This window comes from Ursus arctos, chromosome X (genome assembly GCF_023065955.2).
Source record: "Ursus arctos isolate Adak ecotype North America chromosome X, UrsArc2.0, whole genome shotgun sequence".
NCBI classification, from domain to species: domain Eukaryota; kingdom Metazoa; phylum Chordata; class Mammalia; order Carnivora; family Ursidae; genus Ursus; species Ursus arctos.
Window position 1 is genome coordinate 11,857,177 of NC_079873.1, and position 16,866 is coordinate 11,874,042.

A 16,866-nucleotide genomic window follows, 5' to 3' on the forward strand; every position below is an offset into this window, starting at 1 on the left:
TTTATGTGTCTTTTTTTTTTTCCGGATGACTCAGCGTCATCATCTTGAATATTGTTTACTGGCTAGGCTATAACGTGACATTGTCTGTAGGGCTTTATATTAATGGCTCCGAAGAGCTTTATGGCTCTTAACTCTGCTGTCTCTGCAGGTTCTGAATCAGCTGTCATCTCTTGAAGAATCTACTTCTAGTAGCCCTGCCCACTACAAATCCCCTCCCTGTTTTAAGTGCTGTCTGCTAAAACCTAAATGGAAACCAGATAACCGGGGAGTTCAATCAGAAAGCCCCTTCTCCATAGTCTCAGAGCTGAGGGTGTGTCTGCGCTCTGCTGGAACAAAGTGCATAGACTTTGAGATCCATAATTCCCTTACTGCTCTACTTTTCACATACTTCCAACTGAGTCATCAATGGTGAGGTTGCCAACTAGTTAAGGCAAAAACGTCTTCTAGTTCCCCAAGCTGGGAAGAAAACTTTGGTTAACTTCATAGAAGAAAGAGACGTTTTGTGCAATTTCTTGCTTAACATTGATAGAGTAATGCTTGCAACAGAAATAAGGAAGGGCCTCTCGAACATAAAGCACAGAGAAATTTAAGACTCTGCATGGTGAAAAATTATTTATGTTTAGTACAATTGGTTTTGACCACATACATATGTACCAAACAAAGTGGATTTATAAGTACTTTACAGAAAATAAATAACAAGTTGACTTTTTAGCCCAAAGGGAAAGCTAAAGCTCTTTCCTGTTTACATTTCTAGCTGCCTAGCAGTCTCTTTTCCCTACAGATAGAGCAGAGATAACTCCATTAACAAGATTGACAAATATTTTCAACAGACAGAGTTCAAATTTGTGAGGACAAGTTGTGGATTCCAAGAGGGTTGTACTAATTATTACTGGTCTGAATTTATAATTGTACAGTGCTTGCCATGTCACCCAAATTTATTTCTACACCCAGACTGTACAAAAATAGCAGCCAACACGAGAGCCATTGGTATAAATTTACTTCTAGGGCCTTGGAAGCAAAACGAGCCTTTATCCTGAGTGACATGGGAATCCAAAGTAGAGTTTGAACAGAGTAGTAACATGATCTCACTTACATTTGAGAAGAATCACTGGCTGCTGTGTGGAGAAGAGAATCCATAGGGTCAAGACCACACAGACAGAGAGATCAGTGAGGAGGTCTTTGCAAGAATCCAGGTGAGATATGATGGTGGCTTGGTGGTAGCAGCAGAGTTCATGAGAAGGCAGCTGGATTTTGAACATGTTTTCAAAGTAAAGCCGACAGAATTTGCTAACAAATCGGGTGTAGGCTGTAAAAAAAAAAAAAAAAAAAAAAAAAAAAAAAAAAGACAGAGTCAAGGATCACTCCAGTGTTTTTGGATTGAACAACTGGGAGAACAAGGTTGACATCAATTTACATGTGGAAGGCTGCAGGTAAAACAGTTTGGAAGGAAGACTAGGAGTCTGGTCGAGTTGGGACATCTCACAGAAATTCAAGTGAAGATGTTGAGAAGATATACAAGAGATATACAGTTAGATATACAAATCCTTGGTTTGACAGAGAGGCCGGGAGTGAAAATATGAATTTGAGAGTTATCATCTAGAGATGCTTGGTCAAATAAGTCTTTTCAGCTAAGACCAAGAGGAAAAGATCTTACTTCAGAATCCCAGTAATGCTGGAAAGCACTACTTAGTTCAGACCTGAGAAGGAAAATAGGATATGGATAAATAAGGAAAAACGTTACTTGAAACAACCTCCCCAAAGGAGCCATCTGTGAACTGAACAGAGAAATGATAAAAGGCAGTTTCAATTTTTGGTTTAAAATCTAATTTGTCTGATATAAGGATTGCTACCCCAGCTTTCTTTTGATGTCCATTAGCAATGATAAGTGGTTCTCCACCCCCTCACTTTCAATCTGGAGGTGTTTTTGGGTCTGAAATGAGTCTCTTATAGACAGCATATTGATGGATCTTGGATCTTATTTTTTTATCCAATCTGATACCCTGTGTCTTTTGATTGGAACATTTAGTCCATTTACATTCAGAGTAATTATTAAAAGATATCAATTTAGTGCCATTGTATTACCCGTAAAGTCACTGTTTCTGTATATTGTCTCTGTTCCTTTCTGGTCTTTGTTATTTTTGGGCTCTCTCTTCATTCAAAGGATCCTCTTTAATATATCTTGCAGGGCTGATTTAGTGATCACAAATTTTTTTAGTTTCTGTTTGTCCTGGAAGCTCTTTATCTCTTCTTCTATTCTGAATGACAGTCTTGCTGGATAAAGTATTCTTGGCTGCGTATTTTTCTCACTTGGCATCAGGGAAATACAAATCAAAACCACAATGAGATACCACCTCACACCAGTCAGAATGGTTAAAATTAACAAGTCAGGAAACAACAGATGTTGGCGGGGATGTGGAGAAAAGGGAACCCTCCTACACTGCTGGTGGGAATGCAAGCTGGTACAGCTACTCTGGAAAACAGTACTGAGGTTCCTCAAAAAGTTGAAAATAGAGCTACCCTACGACTCAGCAATTACACTACTAGGAATTTACCCAAAGGATACAAACATAGTGATCTGAACTGGCACCTGCACCCCAATGATTATAGCACAATGTCCACAATAGCTAAACTATGCAAAGAGCCCAGATGTCCATCAACAGATAAATCAATAAAGAAGATGGTGTGTGTGTGTGTGTGTGTGTGTGTGTGTGTATATATATATATATATATATATATATATATATATATATACATATATACATATATATATATAATGGAATATTACTCAGCCATCAGAAAAATGAAATCCTGTCATTTGCAATGATGACGTGGACGGAACCAGAGGGTGTTATGGGAAGCAAAGTAAGTCAATCAGAGAAAGACAATTATCATATGATCTCGCTGATGTGTGCAATTTAAGAAACAAAACAGAGGATCATAGGGGAAGGAAGGGACAAATAAAATAAGACGAAATCAGAGAGGGAGACAACCCATAAGAGACTCTCAACTATAGGGAACAAACTGAGGGTTCCTGGAGGGGAGGTGGGGGGGTAACTGGGGGATGGGTATTAAGGAGGGCAGGTGATGTAATGAGCACTGGGTATTGTATGCAGCTGATGAATCACTAAACTCTACCTCTGAAATTAAAATATACTACATGTAAATTAATTGAATTTAAATTTTTTCTAACAAGGGAGTTTTAGGAACTTGGCCAGAGCATCGCATTTCTTCACTGGTTTAGAAAAGCAGACACATCTCAGGAGCACAGGGTGGTGAGCTGAAGTAAGGTACAGGTTCAGAGAAGGCAGCTGACATGAGAGATAGTCAAAGTCAAGTGGCTTATGCCCAGCCAGGTCAAGGCTGAAACATTGATGGGCATTCAAAGTATAGAAGACACCTTTTGGAGTCAGCTCTGCCTCTCAGCTAGAGTTTGAGAGTGACTAAAGACTTTTACACTTTGCTTAATACTTCCTAACTGTCTCTAAATATCTTAGAATAAACTTGTATCCCCTTCGGGCTCTACCTTAGTCTCGAGATTGAGTATTAAAGCCACGTTTTCTAATCCGACAAGAAACGTCCAATAGTTGTTGTGTTGTTGAGGTCTATCAGGCTCACTTTGGAGATAATGTTCCCGTCCCTCCACATCTTCTAAGGGATTTGTTTGGTCTGGGCCATTAATAGGGCTAGTTACAGACTCCATCCCTAGGGGATGGGGTTGTTGGGAAATTTACTTAGATAAAAGATGATGTGAATAAATTCTGATTTGTAAGACTATAAAACTTCATGATTTCAGAGAAATAGGAGGTCAGAGTGGCCCCAAGAGTCATCAGGTGGGTTTTCTGAAGGAGATGAGACTCTGAATCATAGAGACTAATACTACTACTAATAGTAACATAATGATATCTAACCTTTGCTTAGTGCTTATTGTGTGCCACCCAGGGTTTAACTGCTTTACATGTGCTCCCTCATTTAATCCTCACAAGGACCCAGGGGGTAAGCAATGGCACCGTCCTCATTTCCTAGATGAGGAAACTGAGGCACAGAATTAAGATCACAAAGCTCAAAAGCAATGAAACTGGGATTTTCAGCCTCAGCAGTCTGGCTTCAAGATTAGATTCTTTGGGGTCAGAAAGGGCTTTTTGAAAGAATTCTTATCACAGGCATGGAAAAGAGGGACTGTAAAGGTATGAAGAAGCATAAAAGGTGTGGCTGGATGGCTCAAAAAATGGCCCCAGGATGACATCAAACTTGCATCAGTTACAAACACAGTTTCTTCCCTTACATCTTCATGATTTTCACTGAGGGGAGACCATGGGTGCTCTGCCCTATCTTGATAAAAAGCGAAGTTTTTCTCAGTAGGGTGAGTATAGTCAGGAACAGAGAATAATAATTAGAGATCGTAGATTCAGAGATAACCATTTCAGAGGGCATGGCAATAATTTTGTTCTCTTCAAAGCCGATCTTTGCCAGTGATATAAAGCAGTGGTTCTCAACCAGGGTGATTTTGCCTCCCAGGAGACAATTGGCAATGTCTGAAGATATTTTTGGTTGTCACAACTGGGAGAGGGTGGGTAGAGGTCAGGGATGCTGCTAAACATTGTACAGTGTACAGGACAGCTCCCCACAAACAAGAATTCTTTGGTCCCAAATGTCAAGTGCTGAGGTTCCGGGACCCTGTTCTACATAATGCTATGAACATAATACTCTGAAGAATTAACGTGTGCGCAGGATTGCACCTCCCCAAATCTCAGTCAGGGCCAAGCAGAATAGTAAGTAGCAGAGCTGCCAAGGCATTCAAGCACAAAGTATCTGATCCTGTTTAGACGTATGTATGTGTGTATATGCACTGGTCTCAATAGCAAATAGGAGAAAGCAAGAAAAAATAAAATATAAAATATCAGTCCAAATAATTAGCTCTGTTCACAACCATCCTTGTGGAAATTGTTACTTCTCAAATCCTCAGCAAAACTAATAACTAGCTCTATGTCACTCAGTAAGAAGACAGGGGTTTAACCTGTCAGTGGGTTTTTTATTTCAACCCCTGACTCTCTGTGGGATTTGGCAAACGTTCAAAGGAACTGGTAAGACTGTTGAAGGAGAAAATAATTATGATTCTTGAAAACAGATAAAAAGGATGTAGTACTTCTGCCTTGAAATTTGTTGACGTCAATATGTAGGACATATTATCCAGATAACTCCCTCTCTACCAAGAAAAGAACAGGAGGAAATGGGCTGAAAGAACACGTCAAAAGCTTATGTTTAGTCCTAAGGGAGAATCGCTTGACAGTTGTAAACGGTGACAGAGACTACTGAAGGGTGTTGTGTAATCTTTATCTCTGGAGGGTTTCATGGGCTGAGGGTTTAAATGTGGCCTTGACTGGATGACCAGAGCTCCAGTCAAATGCCACTCTGGGAAAAAGGAAAAAAGAATGCAAAGGAATAAAGAATGCCTACATGATTTATGGAATATCACTGGAGCCCCAGAAGGAGAAGAGAGGGAGAAAGAGGTAGAAGGCTTATTTAAAGAAATAGTGGCTGAAAGAGAGATTTAGCTATCCAAGTTCCTAAAGCTAATAGGTCACTTCAATATTTCAGTTTAAAATGATCTTCTCCAAGGCACATTATAATAAAACTGTCTAAAATCAAAGACAAAGGGGTATTTTTAAAATAGCAAGAGAAAAAAACCCTTCTCATACAAGGGAATCCCTATAAGGCTATAAGTGTATTTCTCAGCAGAAAGCTTGCAGGTCAGGAGAGAATGGGATGATGTATTCGAAGTGCTGAAAGAAAAGTGGTTTACTCAGCGAAGCTGTCCTTCAGAAATGAAGGTGAGATTACAGACTTTCCCTAAGAAACAAAAGCTGAGGGAGCTCATCGCCACTAGACCCGCTTTATAGGAAATGTTGAGAGGAATTCTTCAAGCCAAAACTTAAGGATTCTGATTAGTCACATGAAAACATATGAAAATATACAGCACACTGGTAAAAACAAGTATATAGTCAGATGCAGAACACTCTAATACTGTAATATGGTGGGGTGTTAACCACTTAACTCTAGTATAAAGGTTAAAGGACAAAAAGATTAAAAATAGCTGTAGGGGGACACCTGGGTGGCTCAGTCGGTTAAGCGTCTGCCTTCTGTTCAGGTCAAGATCCCAGGGTCCTGGAATTGACCCCCAGGTCCAACTGGGCTCCCTCCTCAGCAGGGAGCCTGCTTCTCCCTCTGCCCCTCCTCTCCCCTGCTCGTGTTCTGTCTCTCTCTCTCACATACAGAAATAAAATCTTAAAAAAAATAAAAATAAAAATAGCTATAGCTACAATAATTCGTTAATGGATGCATAATATATCAAGATGTAAATTCAGACATCAAAAACATAAAAGGGGGAGAGCAAAAGGATAAAGTTTTTGTATGCAATTGAAGTTAAGTTGTTATCAGCCTATAAGATGTTTTATGTAATCCTCATAGTAACCACAAAGCAAATACCTACAGTAGATTCACAAAAGATAAAGAGAAGGGAATAAAAACATACCACCGTGAAAAATCGTCAATTCATAAAGAAAGGCAGCAAGAGAGAAAGAAAGGAAAAAGGGAACTAAAAAATAGCCAGGAAACAACTAACAAGATGGCATTAGAAAGTCCTTACCTATTGATAATTACTGTAAATGTAAATAGATTGAATTCTCTAAAGAAAAGATGCACAGTGGCTAAAAACCAAGACCCAACTATCTGCTGCCTACAAGAGATTCACTTCAGCTTTAAAGACACACATAGGTTCAAAGTGAAGGGATGGAAAAGATAATTCATGCAAGTGAAAACCGAGAGAGCTGGGGTAGCTATACTTATATGAGACAAAATAGACTTTAAATCAAAAGTGATAACAAGAGATAAAGAAGGTCATTATATAACAGTGAAGAGACCAATTCATCGAGAAGATATGACAACTATAAACACCTATGCCCCCCAAAATGGAGCACCTAAATATATTAAGCAAATACAGATCTGATGGGAGAAATAGGCAACAATATAATAAAGCAAGGGATTCTAATTACTCCCCCAATTTTGACAATGGATAGATCGTCCAGACAGAAAATCAACATGGAAACATTGGACTTGAACCATACTTTAGATCAAATGGACCTAACAGACACACACAGAACATTCCATCCAAGAGAAGCAGAATACATATTCTTCTCAAGTGCACATGGAACATTCTCCAGAACAGATGATATGATAGGTCACAAAATAAGCCTTTTGCAAAATTTAGAATATTGAAATTATACCAAGTATCTTGTCCACTCACAATGGTATGAAACCCGAAATCAGTAACAGGAGGAAAATGGAAAATCCACAAATATGTGGAAATTTAAACAATACACTGCAGAAGAACCACTAAGTTAAAGAAGAACTTTTTTAAAAAAATCTTGAAACAAATGCAAATGGAAACACAACATCCCAGTATCTTTTTAAAGACATTTTTCCAAAGAAGACACACAAACGGCCAATAGGTACAATAGGTACAAGGTGCTCGACATCACTCCTCATCAGGGAAATGCAAATCAAAACCACAATGAAGTATCACCTCACATCTGTTAGAATGGTTGTGATAAAAAAACAAACAAAACAAAACAACAACAACAAAAAAAACCAAGAGATAGCACTTGTCGGTGAGGATGTAGAGAAAAGAGAACCCTTGTTCATTGTTGGTGGGAATGTAAATTGGTATAGCCACCATGAAAATCAGTATGGAGTTCCTTTTAAAAATTTAAAAATATAACTATCATATGATCCAGCAATCCCATTCCTGGGTACATATCCAAAGAAAATGAAAACAGGATCTCAAAGAGATTTTAGCACTCCCATGTTCATTGCAGCATTATTCACAATAGCCAGGATACGGAAACAACCTAAGTGTCTGTCACTGGATGAATGGATAAAAAAAGATTTGGTATAAGTCCTGGGAATGTAATGTGCAGTATGGTTACTATAGTTAACGATACTGTGTTGTATATTTGAAAGTTGCTAAGAGAGTAGATTTTATCAATTCTCACCACAAAAAGAAAAATTGTAACTATGTGAAGTGATGGATGTGTTAACTCACCTTAACATGGTAATCACTTTTGCAATGTATACATATACCAAATTATTACATTGTACACGTTAAACTTACACAAAGTTATATGTAAATTATATCTCCATAAAGCTGGAAAACAAACAAAGCCAAATGCTGCTCTGGGAAGGAGCCCCAACCACAGCTCAACTGAGGCCTCTTCCCACCCCCCTCCACCCACCCCAACTCCCACTCACTGTGTAAGGACCTGGGTTTAATTGGCGTCCTAGTCCGTCCTCTATTACGTCACTAACAGCCTGATCCAATGGGTTCTCTTCTTTCACTTCCACCCCCCCCCCAGGGCCCCATCTCTCTTGGCCCTTTATAATTTCGATTTTGAATGGTTAGATCTAGGTGGTAGATACATGGGTATTCATTGTACTATTCCTCCAACTTTCTTTATGTATGACAATTGTTATAATAAAAAATAGTAGGTGGTTTTCAGGGGCTGAGGGCAGATTATGTACGGCCCTATTGTCATTTAGGATTTGGGGTTCTCCCCTGAAAGAGATGGGTCAGCATGGAGAGGTTTGAGTAAAAGAATGATAGGGTCTGACTTTCTGTTTTAACAGGTATGTCAGGGTTTTCGTCCTCCACTTCAATGACTCGGTACAAAAGAAGGAAAGTTGCAGTTCCGGCTGTAGTTTTACCAGAGCCTCTAAAACATGCCCTGCATTACCTACAAGCAAAGTATAAATGGGAAATGACCTAAATCAAGTATAGCACAGGAATGGCCAACAATTCTCCAAAGTGCTATATAAATGCTGAAGCAGAACCACAATCCTCATCTTTAAAATTTCCAGTTGTGAGGAACACCTGGGTGGCCCAATGGATGAAGCGACCGCCTTCGGCTCAAGTCATGATCCCAGGGTCCTGGGATCAAGTCCCAGGTCGGGCTCCCTGCTCAGCGGGAAGCCTGCTTCTCCCTCTTCTGCTTTCCCTGTTTGTGATTTCTCTCTCTGTCAAATAAGTAAATAAAATCTTTTAAAAATTAAATAAAATTACCAGCCATGAAATGCATCTAATCTGTGTGAAGTTCTTATTTCTCTCTATGCCACTGCCCATGGTACATATTCAGCTTGGACCAAGAATAATCCTGGCAACCACCCTGCATGTTACTCAGTAATGGGGTTTCAGGCACCCCAGTCCCAATTCTTGTGTCCTACACACCTTGGCACGTCCAGGTTATTCCTGGAAGAGGAGTTGATGACAAAGTACATTTTAGATTAAAATAAACAAAAAGTAGAACAATATAATTAAAATACAGAAACTAAAAGAATTAGTTGCCATAAAGCCTCTAACAATGTAACAACATTTTAAAACGCTATATGGCTTTGGGCAATATATTTAAATTCACTTAGCCTCCATTTCTTCTTTTGTTAGGTAGGATTAGTAATACTTACTATTGGGTGAATAATGAAAAACACTAAAAATTAGTGAGTAAAATGAATCCTGTGAATAAAATTTTATATTCTTTATGAAAAGTGATATTGGAGAAAAACCTCACTTGCATTCACCAAGAGAAGAAAGATTTACTCAGGGAAAATATTTCACTATATGGATAAATATTCATTTACACAAGACCAAATCTTAGAAGTAGGATAACCTCTGTATGGTGACTAACATAATATAATAAAAAATCATTAAAAAAAAAAGAAGTAGGATAACCTATCTATCTGGAAAGAAATACAGATCTGGCAGGGAAGTGGTGAAAGGGAATACACAGATATGTGAGGCATCTATTTGGATTCTCAACACAAAGAAAGAAAAAACTATGAAACTCTGAGAAAAAACTGCCAAGTACACTGGTTTCTAACCCCCACAACACCCTCAATTTCCCCAAAGGACTCCAGTATTATCTCTGGGGAGGTTTTGTCAATGGCATTTTATTTGCCGATGTACTGGAATGTGCTGGGTCAAAGCACTACAGTTGAAACTGTGACCTGAGGCTTTCTGCAATCGTTGTACTACTGAAATGAACCTTGGTATTCCCCTTTATAGCTAAGCAGATGATAATCTAGCAAGCAATACTGTAATATGTGATGGGAATTTAACATGAGCCTCGATCAGCCTTGGAATGATGGCAAGTACTAACATTGGTAAACCTCTGTCCCTTTTGAGCAAGCAGATTTTAATTCTTATGTTCATTAATTTAGATTCTCTTTAGTTCTTCAAAGAGCATGTTAGATTACCTGAAATTGTGCTAAAGAAAACCCCAAAAAGCTTATGTGAATGAATTGTTCTACTGCTGGCCTGTGGCCCTGGCCTCACAGGGACCTTTGAGTCTTTGCTTGTAACAGCCCCGCACAATGAAAAAATTGGATGAGTGACTCATATCCACATACCTGGCAGACAAATCACAGGCACCAATCGTCAATGCAAAAGAGTCTGAGTATCATTAGAATTTGACCCAATGCACAAAGTTCCACCATATTGACCAGTTAATTCAACAAAACAACTTGTTCATCCAGTGAGATAGAATTTTTTAACTGAATTGATTGGGAGGACAGTTGATTCAATAAATGTCAACTAGTTCAATGATAGTCATAGAATAAAAGAATAAAAAAAAGAATAATAATTTAAAAACAGGATCACTACCTAATTGAGTTGAAGTTAATACTGGGATCATTAGCTGAGTTACACAAGTTTCTCTCTGTCTCTGTCCTCTCTTCAGGGATTGTACGAGATTATACCCTCTGGGGGGAAATGAAGGTATTACTGGAGCTAGAAGTGATGTGTACTTGGAATTTTTCTCTTTGTAATTACAGTCGCCCCTTGAACAATGTGGGCGTTAGAGGCACCAACCCCCTGGGCAGTAGAAAATCCAGGTATAACTTTTGACTCCCCAAAAACTTAACTACTAATATCCTACTGTTGACTGGAAGCCTTCCCAATAAGATAGTTAATACATATTTTGTATGTTATATTATATACTGTGTCCTTACAATAAACCGAGCTAGAAAAAAGAAAATATTATTAAGAAAATAGTAAGAAAGGGAAAATACATTTATAGTACTATACTGTAAAAATCCACATATAAATGGAATAGATACTTGATCTATATTCCTATCAGCTGTCTCTCTACCAGATCTATGTGTGGTTGTGTCTTTCCAGATGGGTAGGTTATCTATTTCTGAGATTCAGCCATTGTAAATATAAATATATATTCGTATAGTAAAATATTTCCCTTAAACAAACCCTTTTATTCCTCTTTATGGCCTCAAGTTGAGTAGTCTCAATATCAATTTTAATAAATAAAAATTCATTCACAGAGCACATTTCCTTTATTAATTTTGCTGTTCTTATTATTTATTTAATTCTGTTCTCTCAATAACCTTTTGGGCAGATAGGGCAAGTATTCCTTTTTAAAACTAGTTTATTTGCACTAAATGGAGACAACTTATTTCATGGGATTGCCTTCTCTCCGCTCTTACGAATCCCTGCACACCTGGGACCACACAATTAGCTAACGGTGGTGTTAGCATTAGAACCCAGGCTGTACAGGTAATACCGTGCATATACCATGTATTAATCTACTCCCATTGGGATCTGGAGCAGCGTCCCATCACCAAACACTTGAATATTTCTGCATTCAATATTGTTAAATACAATAAATAAAGATCATGAAGAGCATTGTATCTGTTGTCAGGTCAGGTGTTGCTGCCAAGTGCTTTTCAGAGGGTTTTGGAATTGGAAGTTGCAGATAAGGGACTGTAGTTATGTATTCCTCTAGCCCTGATGCTCTCTGCCACTATGTAAAGCAACTAATCGTTAATGTACAATGACTACTTGCACACCTTTTTTCTCTTACTCCAAGGCTTTTCTACATAGCAAACCAATCTGCTGGTCAGCAGAGAGAACCATTAACCCCAAGTATGTTCTCCATCACCTTCATTGTGCACAGGATTTAATTCTCTTCTTTCTTTTACTACTATCAGCTCAACTACACTACACAAAATCACTCAATTTTTCACCTATTTATTTCTTTCTCTCTCAACTTCTTTCAGAATGGTCAGGGAGGAGGAGGAGTAAAAGGACAAGACCATATCACAGAAAAGTCAAGAACAAAGAGTGTGTCAAAGAGGAGCGTAGGTTGCCCTATACTGTAAAATGACTCCAAGAGATTCAGGAGGGTGAGAACCAGGAAGCTGTGACTTTAACAACCAGAAATTCACTAGTGACTTTGAGGAAGCAGTTTCCTCCAGGTTATGGGAATGGACTCCAGAATGCAAAGAGTTGGGAAGCAAGGGTATGGTGGTGAAGCCAAGATGGTGAACATAGACCTAATTTTTAATGAGCCAGGATCAATGTCCTTCAAATGTCTTCAGAGTATCTATGAATTCCTTGTACTAGTTCCACGTGCTTTCTTATTCTTTCATTAAAACCTGTTTCTCCTCATGCACTGACAATAAAATACAAAGCTAGTTTCTTATTAAATCATCTTCTGTTTTCATTAAATTGCTGGCATTATAACAGTTTGTCTTCTAATATTTCATATCATAAATGTATAATACTTAAGCTCTATTATAGGTTAATATGCTCCTGTGAGCCGGCCTGAAGGCTGTCTTACCATGTATGACATATATTTATATGGAGAACATCTTTCCTAAATTCCAAGGAATTGGCTAGCAAACTAATAGCTTGAGCCATAAGAAATTGCCATTTTTGTAGTTCAAAAATGATTACGTAGCAGGAATTTTATCTGATTCATACTTATAAGTTTTCAAATGCAACCATGATACAAACTGAATGTTGCCACAATAATTCATTGTTCACTAATTATGGTGGGCTATGAATTAATGGTTTAGGATGACAAATGGAGTCCAGGGGGTGATTAAGACGTTAGTCTTAATTGAACTTTTGCTAACTTTTGCATATAAGGGCCCCTTGTTTAGCAAGACACTTGACAGTGACACTTCGAACTTGCCTGCCCATGGTGGCTAGTGTTCACCTTTGTTCTATACCATGCCCAGGAGCTCATGGTCTACCCTTTCCAATGGTCTTGGTTATGACCTAGCCCTGTTGTACTGGGAACGTACTTTCAGATTGGGTCAAAAGACATCAGACACTTGGGAAAAAAAAAAAACTAGGACCACTCTCTCTGGGTCTGAATAAATGTTTCTCTTCATCCAACACCCCACATCCATATTATTATATAATCACTAATTTTCAAAAAATATAAGTGACATCAAAGAGTAACTCTGGAAAAATTACATCCAGGGACAGAGTTGTCATTTCATTACTGACAAAATTCTCTCCTACTGCCCAGTACACTGGCACCTATTTGCACCCTCTACTGCCCTCACTGTGCCATAATGAAGAAGAATTTAATGCTGTGCTTTATGAGTTGGCTCTTATTCTGTACCCATAACTGATATAAAATTCTTTTTCAAGCAATGTTATAAAAATGAAGAGCAAAATAAATCAATAAATAACAACCAGAAACCATTCATTCATTCATTCATTCAACCCCAAATTCCCTAAAGTAGAATGGTATTCTTAGTAATAAGCTCAATATTGTCATAAATAATGAATGGGTCCCTTCTAAAATATTCTTCCTCTGTTTACATTTCCTGACCCTGGCATGATATTTTACATAGAGTGGACATTCAATAAGTTCTTGAGGCAGAAAGGAAGGAAGGAGCAAAGGAAAGATAGTAGGAAAGAAGGAGGAAAATCTTCCGTGCACTTGCTTATGTAATGAAGTTAATTAGACATGCAATATTTTTTAGGAAGAAAAACAAGATGCTAAATGGGAAATAAAATATTATGTTAAGGGGCCCCATGAATTTGAAATAAGGACTGGGAATTTGGACTCCTAATGGATTTTTTACTCTTTTTAGGTTCTTAACCTGCGTTCTCTCTTGTTCTTTGTTCCTCATCCAGGAAAGATAAATGTGCATATTTCACTTGGTGATGTTCATATCTGGAATCCGATCATGGATCATTTGAAATGCAGGAACTCACCACATTCTTTTTTTTTTTAAGATTTATTTTTTTGAGAGAGAAAGGGAGTACGAGCAGGGGTGATGCAGAGGAAGAGGGAGAGAGAGAATCCCAAGCAGACTCCACGCTGAGCAGAGCCTAACAAGGAGCTCAATCCCAGGACCCCAAGATCATGACCTGAGCTGAAACCAAGAGTTGGCCACTCAACCTACTGAGCCACCCAGGCGCCCCTGCATTCTTCACTATAGTGATGTTTGGGGGCGCCTGGGTAGATCAGTCGGTTGTGTCTGACTCTTGGTTTCAGCTCCAGTCATGATCTCATGGATCATGAGATTGAGCCCCGTGTTGGGCTTCCTGCTCAGTAAGGAGTCTGCTTGTCCCTCTCCCTCTGCTCCTCCCCCCCACTCATAGTCTCTCTCTCAAATAAGAAAATAAATCTTAAAAAAAAAATATAGTGATGGTTGAATTGGTTAGTCCTTGTAGAAAACATGGAAGGTGAAACATCAAACCCCCCCCCACAAAAGTTACCTACATTTACATTTCTTCTATGAAACAAATCCAAATATCACCATCCCACCTAATTTTTTCTTAAGTGATTTGCTTTTCAGATGCTTCTGTTTTTCCAGTTTCATTACAATCTTGGTTAAGGACTTGGAGAGTGGAATGACAGCTATATTTCCACTTGCTTTACACCATTTTATTTCCAGTACATATCACCTCACAGTGTGCTCCCTTGTGACACATTACGGGATCATTAAATTAAAAATGAAAGGTGTGGTTGATGACTGACTGCTCTCTAATTACCCAGAGTGTTTGTCAAAGGCCATAGGCAGAAGGCATAAACCCCATTTTGCTGTTATATGGACTGTCAAGTTTATAGAACATTTCTGCTGCATAGAAAACTTCCCCAATAAGGATATCTAGTGGAGCAGACTTTCGCAAGTGGAATCAATCCCCTCAGCCTCAGGATAAACAGACAGTGAAGAAAATGATCTAGTGATCAAACTGGTTCATCCCATGCTTTCAAAATAAGAAGCCTATCTGGGATCAGTGTCTCTCAACCTGTTGTCTCCCCATTATTGTGACTTTTTAGACATCTTTTCCTAATAGCTCATCCAGAAAATGTTAATATCATGGATATACTTTTTATACTCATCCAGAAAATGTTAATACCATAGATATACCATAGATATACATAGCACAGTGGTCCTTTGGAGGAGTATAAGCCATTATAACATCTAAACTTTTTTTCTCCCCACTAAGAATAATTTCCACCATCTTGAGAACACATGTTTGGGATTATGCTTGCTAGTACACATTGAATTCTGACGATGTTTCACCAATTCTATATGCAAAGCTACCCTATTCTGGAGTGTATGATTCAAGAAAATATAAGATAGAAAATGGTTCTTTAGCAAATCACATATTGTCAACTGAGAGAGCAAATCTCCTTCCTCTCCTAAAAATGAGGAAGCCCTAATAATAATAATAAAGAACATATGCTTCCCAAGTCAAAATGGTGTCCAAATCAAAAATCTCACACCCACAATTTCAAACTCCTCCACATACAGGGAGAGGGGCAAGTTTTGCTCTCAGAAAGGATAAGACTACCAGCTTGCTACAGCTACTGTCTCATTTACTTACTTATCAGCACACATTTATTGAGCTCTGTAGACTTTCAGCTCTGTGAGGGTGGGGATTGTGTTTGATTTTGCTCACCACTGTAGAATAAAGGACAGAAAGAAGGAAGGGAGAAAGGAGGGAAAGAGGAAGACAAGGTACTATGCTAAGTGATTTGAACACTGTCTCCAAGAATATTTTATTTAGTGTGAAGATACAGATATGTAAAAACAAAGCAAAATATTATAATGATTTTCATTAAAAAGACACATAGTTATGATGAGATTACAAAGTAGTGGTTAATTCTATCTGGTTAGAGGTGGGGGGAAGTGAAGTAGGTTATGAGAATGTTCACGGAGACAGTATATTAAGGACTTTCGTAGGCCCTTAGGGTACTCTTGCCTGTATTGTCTCCTTCCTCCATAAAAACACATTTAAATATAACATAACTATGGTACAACAAGATGACTATAATTATCTGGGCAGTCTAGGAACACATTGCTGGGAGGTCCAGCAAAGACCTCCAGGAGGGGCAAGATGTTTAAGTGAGAGAAAGGCTAAGGACAAGCTTAAAGAGTGGCTGAGAGACAGGGAACAGTGTAGAGAGAACAGCTCGTTCAAAGGCCTGGAAGTGAGAAATCTGTTACGAGTAGATGAAAGAGAGTTAGAGAGACATAAAGAGGAGCACGGTGAGAGATTAGAGAGGAAGGTGTAGGTCAAACTGCAGCAGGTCCTGCCTATGTTTAAAAAGTCTGGCTTTATCCTAAAGATAATAAAAAGCCATTTAAAAGCATCTATGTTATGGGCGCCTGGGTTGGTTGAGCGTCTGCCTTCACCTCAGGTCATGATCCCGGGGTCCTGGGATGGAGTCCCACATTGGGCTCTCTCTGCTCTGCGGGGAGCCTGCTTCCCCCTCTCCCCCTGCCTGTGTTCTGTCAAATAAATAAATAAAATCTTTTTTTTAAAAAAGCATCTATGTTAGGAACCAACAGGATCAAGTTTATATTTTGGATATTCATTCAAGCTACATTAGAGTCAGTGGACTGGAGAGGGTATGGTGGATATCCTGGGGGTCTACCAGGCCCCCTCTTTGAGGCCATGTACCCATCCCCAGCTTCTGGAAACAGTGGCTTTTGAAGGCTCACAGCTGATTCCTTCCATGGGAGTTGCCCCCAGCCATAGGGAACTACCTT

General features: G+C 38.7%; 1 protein-coding gene across 2 annotated transcripts in view; it reads right to left on the bottom strand.

Moving 5' to 3' along the window:
* Positions 1–16,866, bottom strand: part of ACE2 (angiotensin converting enzyme 2) — a 108,793-nt gene that overhangs the window by 48,128 nt on the left and 43,799 nt on the right. For both annotated transcript variants that reach the window (XM_057310228.1, XM_057310231.1), the window contains one exon: positions 1,094–1,306. The gene's annotated coding sequence lies outside the window, so the exon portion shown is untranslated. The remainder of the gene's footprint in view (positions 1–1,093; positions 1,307–16,866) is intronic.